The sequence below is a fragment of the Chiloscyllium plagiosum genome, chromosome 17 (assembly GCF_004010195.1).
Source record: "Chiloscyllium plagiosum isolate BGI_BamShark_2017 chromosome 17, ASM401019v2, whole genome shotgun sequence".
NCBI classification, from domain to species: domain Eukaryota; kingdom Metazoa; phylum Chordata; class Chondrichthyes; order Orectolobiformes; family Hemiscylliidae; genus Chiloscyllium; species Chiloscyllium plagiosum.
Genome location: NC_057726.1, coordinates 63,670,160 through 63,680,942, shown reverse-complemented (window position 1 = coordinate 63,680,942; position 10,783 = coordinate 63,670,160).

Below are 10,783 nucleotides of genomic sequence, written 5' to 3'. Positions count from 1 at the left end.
GAAATATTTGGGAAGGCCAATAGTGAGCTGACATAAAAAGTCTGCAGAGGGATACAGACAGGTTAAGTAGATAAAAACTCAGCAGATGGAATACAATGTGGGTAAATGTGAAATTATGCATTTGGCAGCAGGAACAGAGAAGTTGAATATTACTTAGAATAGCGGAATTCTGTAGAAGAGGATTTGGGAAGACCTCTTCCCTGAATCACAAAAAAACTAGCAGCAAAGTTCAGCGGGTAATAAGGCAGGCAAGTGGAATATTGGCTTCTTTCTCAAAGGGAATTGAATGTAAGAGTAGGGAGGTTTTGCAAGACTTGTACAAGACACTGGTCGGACCATAACCGAATGGTGTGAACAGTTTTCGGCCACTTATCGAAGGCAAGATCTATAGTAGCATTGCAAGCAATCTGAAATAGGTTCATTCGGCTAATACCCAGCGTGGAGGAACTGTCTTGTGAGGAGAGGTTGACTAGATAGGGCCTGTACTCATTGAAGTTTAGAATAACGAGAGGCAACCTGTTGAAATTTACAAGATCCTTAAAAGGATTTGACAGGGTAGATGCGAAAAGGTTGTGCCACCTTGTAGGAGAGTCTAGGACCAGAGGGCATCAGAATTTGTTCTCTCAGAGGGTCGTAAATCTGCGGAATTCTTTACCACAGAGAGCCATTAGATATATTCAAGGCTGAGATGGACAAATGTTTAATCAGTAAGGGAATCAAGGAAAAAAGACAAAGAAATGGAGTTGGGGGTTATCAGGACTGAATGCTGGAGCAGACTTGATGGGCCCAATAGCCTACTTCTATCATTACGTCTTACGGGCTTATGATCAACCATGATCATATTGAAATTTTGAAGATAACTTGCATTCTCATGTTCCTGTGTACCCACAATGTCTCTCCCCTGTCTCTTTCTTTCCCCATATCTCACAGATATCATGTTGTAATGACCCCCTTTACTCACTATCAACTATAATTTCCGTGGATGTTACATTGTCCTGGCTATTACCCATTGTCGCTTAAAATTCAACTCCACGTTATTTATTTGAAGACTAACATTGGGACAAAATGTGCAATAGATATTCAAGCTGATATCCAACCAACATTACTGCAGTCAAGACTATTATGTTTGACACTGGAATATGCAGAGGCAAAGGAGTTCACAAGAAAAATCTGAAAGTTTAAGATGCAGAGAGAAATATATCATTGTTCAGCTTGCTTAAATGTTAAGAATGCATCCCAAGAGTTGTACAGTGTATGTTCAACAAAGAAAGTTTAACTCTGGGCAAGATGATCTGATATTCTGAAGTTTTTACTTTCTTATTTTGTCTAATTTATTGTTTCTTAAATATTTGGGGCAGAAGGTGGCACAGTGGTTAGCACTATTGCCTCAGAGCACCAATTCCCGCCTCGGGCAACCGTCTGTGTGGAGTTTGCACGTTCTCCCCGTGTCTGCGTGGATTTCCTCCGGGTGCTCCAGTTTCCTCCCACAGTCCAAAGATGTGCAGGTCAGGTGACTTGGCCATGCTAAGTTGCCTGTAGTGTTAGGTGAAGGGGTAAATGTACGGGAATGGGTCTGGGTGGGTTGCTCTTCGGAGGGTTGGTGTGGACTTGTTGAGCCTAAGGGCCTGTTTCCATACTGTAAGTAATCTAAATCTAATTTCACCTTAATTTTTTGTACCTAGGTACCTTCATACCTAAGATGGTGCTATTATGCGGCAACATTTTTTTAATGCTCATCTGAGTGATGAGCATCACTCAGCTAACTCAATTCAATTCAATTCAAAAGGAAGTCTAATTTTCAGACGAACCCTTAAAATAGAAACGAGATTCATGTAGCTCATCAATAGCCAACCCAGAATCACAGAGTCTCCACAGAGTGGAAGCGGGCCATTCAGCCCATCGCGTCCACTCCGACCCTCCACAATGCAAACCCTTCTGGAATATTAGCAATGGTAGACTCCGAGGTAACGTTAACAGAGAAACATGAGCAACAGCCATAGGTAGCAGCAAGATTTGTGCATGGAAATGTTGTAATTGCAGGTGACTTTACCAGAATACTCCTTGATCTTCTGGGGAATTAAATGCATTGGATCAGATTTTCCTGGACCTTGAAGTGATACATATGGTCCATTTAGCCACACTTAGCTCATTCACTTCACCTATTGTTACTTAAAACAAACCCCTGTGTTTGTATATCCAATAGAACATCAATTCCGACAAACTTTAGGAGTTCTGTACACTTTTTCTTTCCTGTTTGTTCTTCTCTTGCCCCAACCAATGAGAGGGTCATCAGGGGCCCTGTACATATTTGTTATCTTGACCTGTCACCCTGAATTTTTGACGGATTAACTTGCTATTAAAGGGAGATGTCATAAAACCAGTCAGAAATCCAAAAGCCCTTCTCAAATCCTACGCTTTGAAACGTTATCAAACTTGTCTGCTGTATTTATAAACAGGAGAAGGTGAGGGCTGCAGATGCTGGAGATCAGAGTCTAGATTAGAGTGGTGCTGGAAAAGCACAGCAGGTCAGGCAGCATCCGAGGAGCAGGAAAACCGACGATTCGGGCAGGAGCCTTTCATCAGGAATGCTTATTCCATGATGAAGGGCTTTTGCCTGAAACATCTGAGCATTCCTGATGAAGGGCTCCTGTCCGAATCGTCGGTTTTCCTGCTCCTCAGATGCTGCCTGACCTGCTGTGCTTTTCCAGCACCACTCTAATCTTGACACTATTTATAAACATTCGACGCACCCTGCAGTAAATAGTCCGCTTTCCACACAAACTGCCATTGCTTCTTCACGTCCTCTTTCAATTCCCAAAACGTTATAGCTCCGTTTGTTTATTTCCACTCTGTTTGGTGTGCACTCTAAACTAATGTAACTTAAATGAGTGTCACACCTGTTTGTGATGTAAATGCTTGTCAAGTGCTCAGAACGGCCACAATGGCTTTACAGTCACAATTCTGGACACTGTTACGCAGTAGTCCCTTTTGTTAAAATTAAATTCCATATCAACATTACCTACATTGACCTTTATTACCTGTTTACAGTTCCTTTGCTTTTCCCTAACTACCTTCCATTCTAGTTTCTAAAACGGATTAATCTCTCCCCGCGCTCCAGCACACTAAGCTATTTTCTAAAGGCTACCTTCTCCTGGAGCAGCTCTCTCGCGTGTGAGCAGAGTTGAAGTTCGAGGTGCACCACTCCACATCATCACCAACCCAGGGGTTCATCCACTCTTAACCTCCTGCTCCTGGGGTATTGGAAAGGCTTATCACTGCATTGATACTGTTTGGTCACTGTTGTGAACACTTCACACCCTGTACAGGGATTTGAACCCAGAGTTCCTGACTCATATGCTACCCACTACACCCTGTGAGGCTCCTCCTTAACAACTCCACATTTAGCAGTTTCATAGAATGTTACAGTACAGAAGGAGGCAATTTGGCCCATTATGTTTGTACCGACATTATATTTGGAAGAACTATTCACCCAGTCCCATTTTCCAGCCTGATCTCCAGAGCCCTCTAAATTCATCACTTTCAGATATATATCCAGCTCTCATTTGAAATCTCCTTTGGAATCTGCCTCTACCACTCTCAGAGGTAGCACATTCCAAATTCAGACAACTCTCCGAGTAAAGAAATTTCTCCTCATCTCACACCTAGCTGTCTTGCTGACAATGAGGTAAAAACAATGACTGCAGATGCTGGAAACCAGATTCTGGATCAGTGGTGCTGGGAGAGCACAGCAATTCAGGCAGCATCCGACGAGCAGCAAAATCGACGTTTCGGGCAAAAGCCCTTCATCATCCTGTTGAAGGACTTTTGCCCGAAACGTCGATTTTGCTGCTCGTCGGATGCTGCCTGAATTGCTGTGCTCTTCCAGCACCACTGATCCAGAGTCTTGCTAACGATGGTGACCCCTAATTACTAACCTACCAACTCGTGGAAACAGAATATCCTTCATTACCCTGTCAAAGTTGTTCATAATTTTGAATGTCTCAATAAGGTAATCTTTTAATCTTCTATGCTGCAAGGAGAATAGCCCAATTTCTCTAATCTTTCCTGAAATCGAAAATCATTCCTGGTTATCATCCTAGTAAATTTCCTCTGAATTATCTCAGGGCTTTAAGATGCTTTCTTAAACAAGGTGTCCAGAACTGAACATAATACTCCAAATGTATTTTGACCAATGATTTGTAGAGGTGCAGACAGAGTTTATCCAGCGATTACATTTTGAAGAGAACTGCCCCATTGGTTACCAGGAGCACTGTCTGGGTCGCGTTGAGAAGGAAGCTTTGTCTTTTTTTTGCTTTATTATCACTTCACTCCCCATTCAGATGGAGTCCTTGTTTGCCTGTTCTTGTTCTGCCTATGACTTACTGGGCTGGAGCACTTACAGGGAGTTAAGCGGGAGGAGGCAAAAGAAGTCTTTGCCTGTTTTTACCAAAACGTTCCCAGCCTCTATGAACTGGTTCTTGCTCTGTGCCAGGAGAAGAGGCTGGTCAGCCACTGAGTATCCACTTAATAGACAATAGGTGCAGGAGTAGGCCATTCAGCCCTTCGAGCCTGCACCGCCTTTCAATATAATCATGGCTGATCATTCCTAATCAGTATCCTGTTCCTGCCTTATCTCCATAACCCTTGATTCCACTATCCTTGAGAGCTCTATCCAACTCTTTCTTAAATGAATCCAGAGACTGGGCCTCCACTCCCCTCTGGGGCAGAGCATTCCACACAGCCACCACTCTCTGGGTGAAGAAGTTTCTCCTGAGCTCTGTCCTAAATGGTCTACCCCGTATTTTTAAGCTGTGTCCTCTGGTTCGGCACTCACCCATCAGTGGAAATATGTTTCCTACTGCCAGTGTGTCCAATCCTTTCATAATCTTATACGTCTCAATCAGATCCCCTCTCAATCTTCGAAACTCAAGGGTATACAAGCCCAGTCGCTTCAGTCTTATTCAGTCTTATTCCAGTCTTAAGGTTTATTCCAGTTCATATCTGCATGGCTGTATCCCTTAAATGGTAAGGCTGTGAGCGAGAGAGGATTAGAGGTGGATCGAGACCTGCAGTTAAAAACCAATGTCACCAACCACAATGTGACGGGAGTGCAGGGAAAGCAGCTGATTTAGGGAGTAAGGTCTTTAGTTTCTGCTTAAATCTCTGATCCTTTTTATTCTCCTTCTCTTAAAAATAAGTCGAAGATTAATGCTAGCATAAAAATATATTTAAAATAAGGTGTAACGAGCAGGAACTAGAGCAATTAATTAATTAGCTTAAAACCTGATTACAGTACAAGATGATAGTGATGGCAGGAAGGGTGATGTGTTGCTGCTGTAGCATGTGGGATCGCGTGGGAACACCTAGAGCAAATGGTCGCAGATCAAAGAGCTTTGGAACCAAATTAAGGACTGCAGTCTGAGCAGGACACTGAGAACACATCATTGAAGGGGAAAGGTTACTTGGGCACTTCACTCCAGGTGTTGGTCACTCCTCCCAGACTGAGTTTGCTCCCTGATCAGGGACAGGAGGGTGTGACTGCAGGTAACAGTCGTGTCCCAGGGTCCAGAGGGTTGCCATCGAGGAGCCACAGCCCCTGCAATTGTCCAACAATTTTACCCAGGTTCTTGCAAGGAGGAAGAGTAAACTGACCACAGCACCATAGTACAGGGAGTTATTCAAGTGGGGAGGAAAGTAGGAACATAGGTGGTGATAGGGGACAGTATTTGGGTAATAGATACCATCCTCTGCAGTTGTGAGTCCTAAAGGCTGTGTTACCTGCCCAGTGCTAGGATTATGGACACCTCCTCAGGGCTGAGAAAGAACTTGGAGTGGAAAGGAAAGGATCCAGTTATTGTCCTCGGCATTGGGACTAACAACAGTGATAGGACTGGAAAGGAGGTTCTGCTCAAAGAGTTTGAACACACAGAAGCTAAACTGAGAAGCAGAACCTCCACGGTAATAAGGTTTGGGTTGCTGCCTGAGCCACGGGAAGACTGGCACAGGGTAAATAAGGTCATGGAGTTAAATGTGTGGCTGACAGATTGGTGTGGGGTGGAACGGGTTTCAGTTTCAGAGGTGCTGGAACCAGGACTCGTGGAGAATCAGGATGCAGGTTATTTGACCCATCAAGTGCACACCTACCCTCCAAAAAGCATCCCACGCAGACGCTCCCCTGAAACCGTGCCTTCCCTATGGCTAATCCACTTAGTCTGCACATCCCTGGACACTATGGGCCAATCCACCTACTCTACACATTCCTGAACACTATGGGCAATTCAGCATGGCCAAGTCACCTGACCTGCAGATCTTTGGGAGGAAACCAGAGCACCCGGAGGAAACCCACACAGACACGGGGAGAATGTGCAAATTCTACAAAGACAGTCACCCGAGTGTGGAATCAAACCTGGGTCCCTGGTGCTGTGAGGCAGCAGTGTTAACCACTGAGCTGCCCCCATGATCCTCACACAGGAGCAGCTAATCCGATGAGATGGGTTTCACCGAAGCACGTAGAGACCGGTGTCCTGGTGAACTGAATAACGGGGGCTGCAGAGAGAGTTTTGAACTAAATAGAGGGGCAAGGGTTCTGGAGAGGGGATACATTGACCTACCTCCTTTTAGACATGACAGCATAGCAGGTCAGCTATTGAGGCCATGGTGCATAAACTGGGGCAAGAAGAGGCAAAGGTTACAAACACAGAAAAACTAATCAGTCCATCAGCTTTTCCAGTTTTTCGAAATGCCCCTCACACCTGAAAAGGCTAAAATTATTTTTAAGGCTCAGTCTGTGCTGCAAAACGTGCCCTCCCCGTTAATCACCCAGTTTCTAAGTTGTTAACAATTGTTAATCTGTCCAGAAGACATTTGGAGGCAATGCTTAGAGACTTCATTCCCCTGACAAGCCAGTGGGCTTCAAACGTGCAAAGACTTTAATTCTTCCTAGTTACTGTCAACCAGTCACATCATTCCTGTCTATCTCTCAACAATCTCTGGGCACAATAGCCTCTCCCCTTTCCACTCACAGTTCCAGAGATAACTAACACCACAGCAGGGGTGGTAGCATTGCACTGATGTTACTGGGGTAGGAAGCCAATAGCCTGGACTCACGCTCTGAAAAAGGCAGTTCAAATCCCATTGTGGCAGCTGAGGGATTTTAAATGTAATTAACTATTAAATCTGGAGTTTCAGTCATGGTGATTATGAAACCATCGGGCTTTAGTGAATTAAATAGGATTTTACCGGTGGCCATCGCATACGTATAGTGCATGCCTCAATTTATGAAGGCAATTATCTGAAGTGCACTTTTAATAACAATTTGTGCTGGATAGGTGTCTGTGACTTCACCTGATGAAGGAGCAGTGCTCTGAAAACTTGTGATTTCAAATAAACCTGTTGGACTACAATCTGGTGTCGTGTCCACCCCAGTACCTCCACAGTTTGGGATCCTCCTAGATCCAGAGAACAAATCCCCACTTCGCTCTCCACCACCCCCCGGCCAGTCTCTGTAATGTTCATTACTTGTGACTTGTCACTAGTTGCAAAGATGCAATTAACTGTACATTTTTCACCACAAGAGACTCCTGTAGTTCGACCACAAGGTAGCTACCCTCACCTACACAAGATCACACAAGCCCACGACAAACACACATCTCCAAGGCATTGGTGGTGGCACACACTACAAATTAGGCCTTGTCCCGTTAACTTGAAAAATGTGTCTGTTTTATGTTTGTGTCTCCTGGTGTCATTACCTCATCTAACTTACACATGACTCCAGACCCACAATACGGTTGAAGCTTACACCGTTCACTCAGATGACTGAACAAATGTCTCAGCTCATTCAAGCTGCTACAGAAAAGTTGAAGAATTAAACCTGGGGACATTGACACTGACAAAGGCACAAGTCGCTCAGTTGGTCCCAGCAAAGTTCTCCTCAATAATACTTATGGACTTGTGACAGAGCTGGGAGACACGTCCCACAGACTCATCGCACAACAGCCTGACATGATTATACTCTTCAAAATATAGCTAATAGCCAGTGTCCTGGACTCCTCCACCTCCCATTGCTGTGACTGTTCCAATCCATTGGATAGGACAGAGGGGATGGCACGTCATTGAGTCAAACCCAAACAACATCCAGGTTTGAACCCTTTCCAAATGTAATAATATGCTTCCAAAACTATACCACAAGGAGGGAGTTGTCCTCAAATGAGCCCAAGGAGTGTTATGGCATCAAGACAAACACCCAGAAGGAAACCTGCTGATTCAACAGCCAAAGGGAGATTGGTAGGTGATTGGCAAAACTCCTCCATGTTGAATAGCACATGGAAGGAGCATTGCATGTGGCAGAAGTGGGGAGGTTCATTGTGCAATCATCAATGTTCAGCAGCATTCATAATTCCTCAGATACTGAAGCAGTCCATACCCAAATGCAGCAAAACCTGAACAATATCCAGGCTTGGGCTGATAAATGGCAAGTAACATATATTCGACCCAAGATCCAAGCAATGGCCCAAGTCCCCTTATGACATTAAAATTTCACACTATCACGGACTCCCCTACCATCAACGTTCTGGGGGTTACCACGAATCAGAAACTGAACTGGACTAGCCACATATATACAGTGGCTACAAGTGCCGATCAGAGGCTCGGAATACTGCAGCGAGTAACTCACCTCCTGACTCCCCAAAGCCTGCCTACCGTCTATACAGCACAAGCCAGGAATGCGATGGAATACTCCCCATTTAGATGAATGAGTGCAGTCACCAGATGCAAAACACTCTAAACCATCCGTGATAGACCAATTCACTATGCAATATCCCATGCGCCACCATGAATATGTTGTCTCTCCACCACCAACACATTTGCAAGGTGCATTGAAGCACCTTTCCAACCCACTTGAACCACTAAATGAGCAAATTCACCACGATCAAGAAAAACTACTCCATCTGCAAGTTCCCTTCCTCATGTCACACTATCTCAACTTGGGAATTATGGCGCCATTTTCACCCTGGGTCAAAATCCTGGAAACCCTGTCCTGACAGCTCTGTGGATGTCCCTACACCACACGGACTATGTTGCTCACCACCACCTTCTCGAGAACAATTAGGGATGAGCAAGGTCAGTGTTGCTTGTATCCCGTGGCTGATAACAGAAGTGTGTTTTTTCTAGAGAGGATGGAGTTGCACCAACTTTCAGTTCAAGTAGCTGTGAATGCTGCGATTATTGAGGAGTTTGTTTGGTAACAGCCACAAATCAAGGTGAGATGAACTGCTTATGATCTCCTCGTGAATTATAACCACCACTACTCTGTTGCTTTCTCAGATGCATGACCATGTGCATTGATGCCAAGTTTAATATAGAACAGTGCAACGTTGTGCCGAACATGATGCCAAATTAAACTAATCCCTTCTACCTGCCCTTGGTCCGTGTCCCTTCATTCCTTGCATTATCATTTGCTTATCTAAAAGTCCCTTTAAAGCCCCTATTGTGTCTGCCACCACTACCACCATCACCACCTCAGTACAGCACGTTCCAGACTCCTATCACTCTCAGTGTAAAGAAACGTGCCCCTCACATCTCCTTTTATCCCTCTCGCCTTAAATGCATATCCCATTAGTATTAGACATTTCAACTCTGGGAAAAAGCTTCTGACCATCAACCCTATCCATGCATCTCATAATTTTATAGACTTCTATCAAGTCTCCCCTCCGCCACTCCAGAGAAAACAACATGAGTTTTTCTAGCCTCTCGTCATAGCTCAGACCCTCTAATCCAGGCAGCATCCTCATGGTAGGGGACTCGATAGTTAGGGGAATCGACAGGAGATTTTGTGGTCAGGATCGGGATTCCCGGAAGGTATGTTGCCTCCCTGGCGCCAGGGTCGGGGACGTCTCCGATCGGGTGTATAAGGTTCTAAAAGGGGAGGGCGAACAGCCAGAAATCGCGTTACATATTGGCACTAATGATATAGCCAGGAAAAGGATCGAGGATATAAAAAGTGATTTCAGGGAGTTAGGATGGAAGCTGCAGAGCAGGACGAACAGAGTAGTGTTCTCTAGTTTACTACCGGTGCCACGAGATAGCGAGGTGAGGAACAGGGAGCAGGCGCAGCTTAACACGTGGCTGCGCAGCTGGTGTAGGAGAAAGGGCTTCAGCTATGTAGATAATTGGGATGGCCTTCTGGGGAAGGTGGGACCTGTACATGAAGGACGGGTTGCATCTGAACTGGAAGGGGACCAATGTCCTGGGTGGAAGGCTTGCTCAAGTAGTTCGAGAGGGTGTAAACTAGTATGGCAGGGGGGTGGGAACCTGAGCTGTATACCGGTGGTGAGAGTTGATGCAGATGAGGCAATAGCAAGAGGTAGACCAGCTAGTGGGAAGGTTTTTCCTGGGAAGGAACCAAGGGATCAGTTAAAGTGTGTTTGCTTTAACGCAAGGAGTATCAGAAATAAAAGTGATGAACTTAGAGCATGGATCAGTACCTGGTGTTATGATGTTGTGGCCATAACAAAGACATGGGTTTCTCAAGGGCAGGAATGGTTGCTGGATGTTCCAGGGTTTAGAGCATTTAAAAAGAATATGGAGGGGGGAAAAAAGAGGAGGGGGTGTAGCACTACTAATCAGGGAGGGTATCTCAGCTACAGAAGCTTCCATTGTCGAGGAAGATCTGCCTACCGAGTCAGTATGGGTGGAAATTAGGAACAGCAAGGGAGCAGTCACCTCGTTAGGGAATTACTACAGGCCCCCCAATAGCAGCAGGGAGATGGAAGAAAGCATAGGTCAG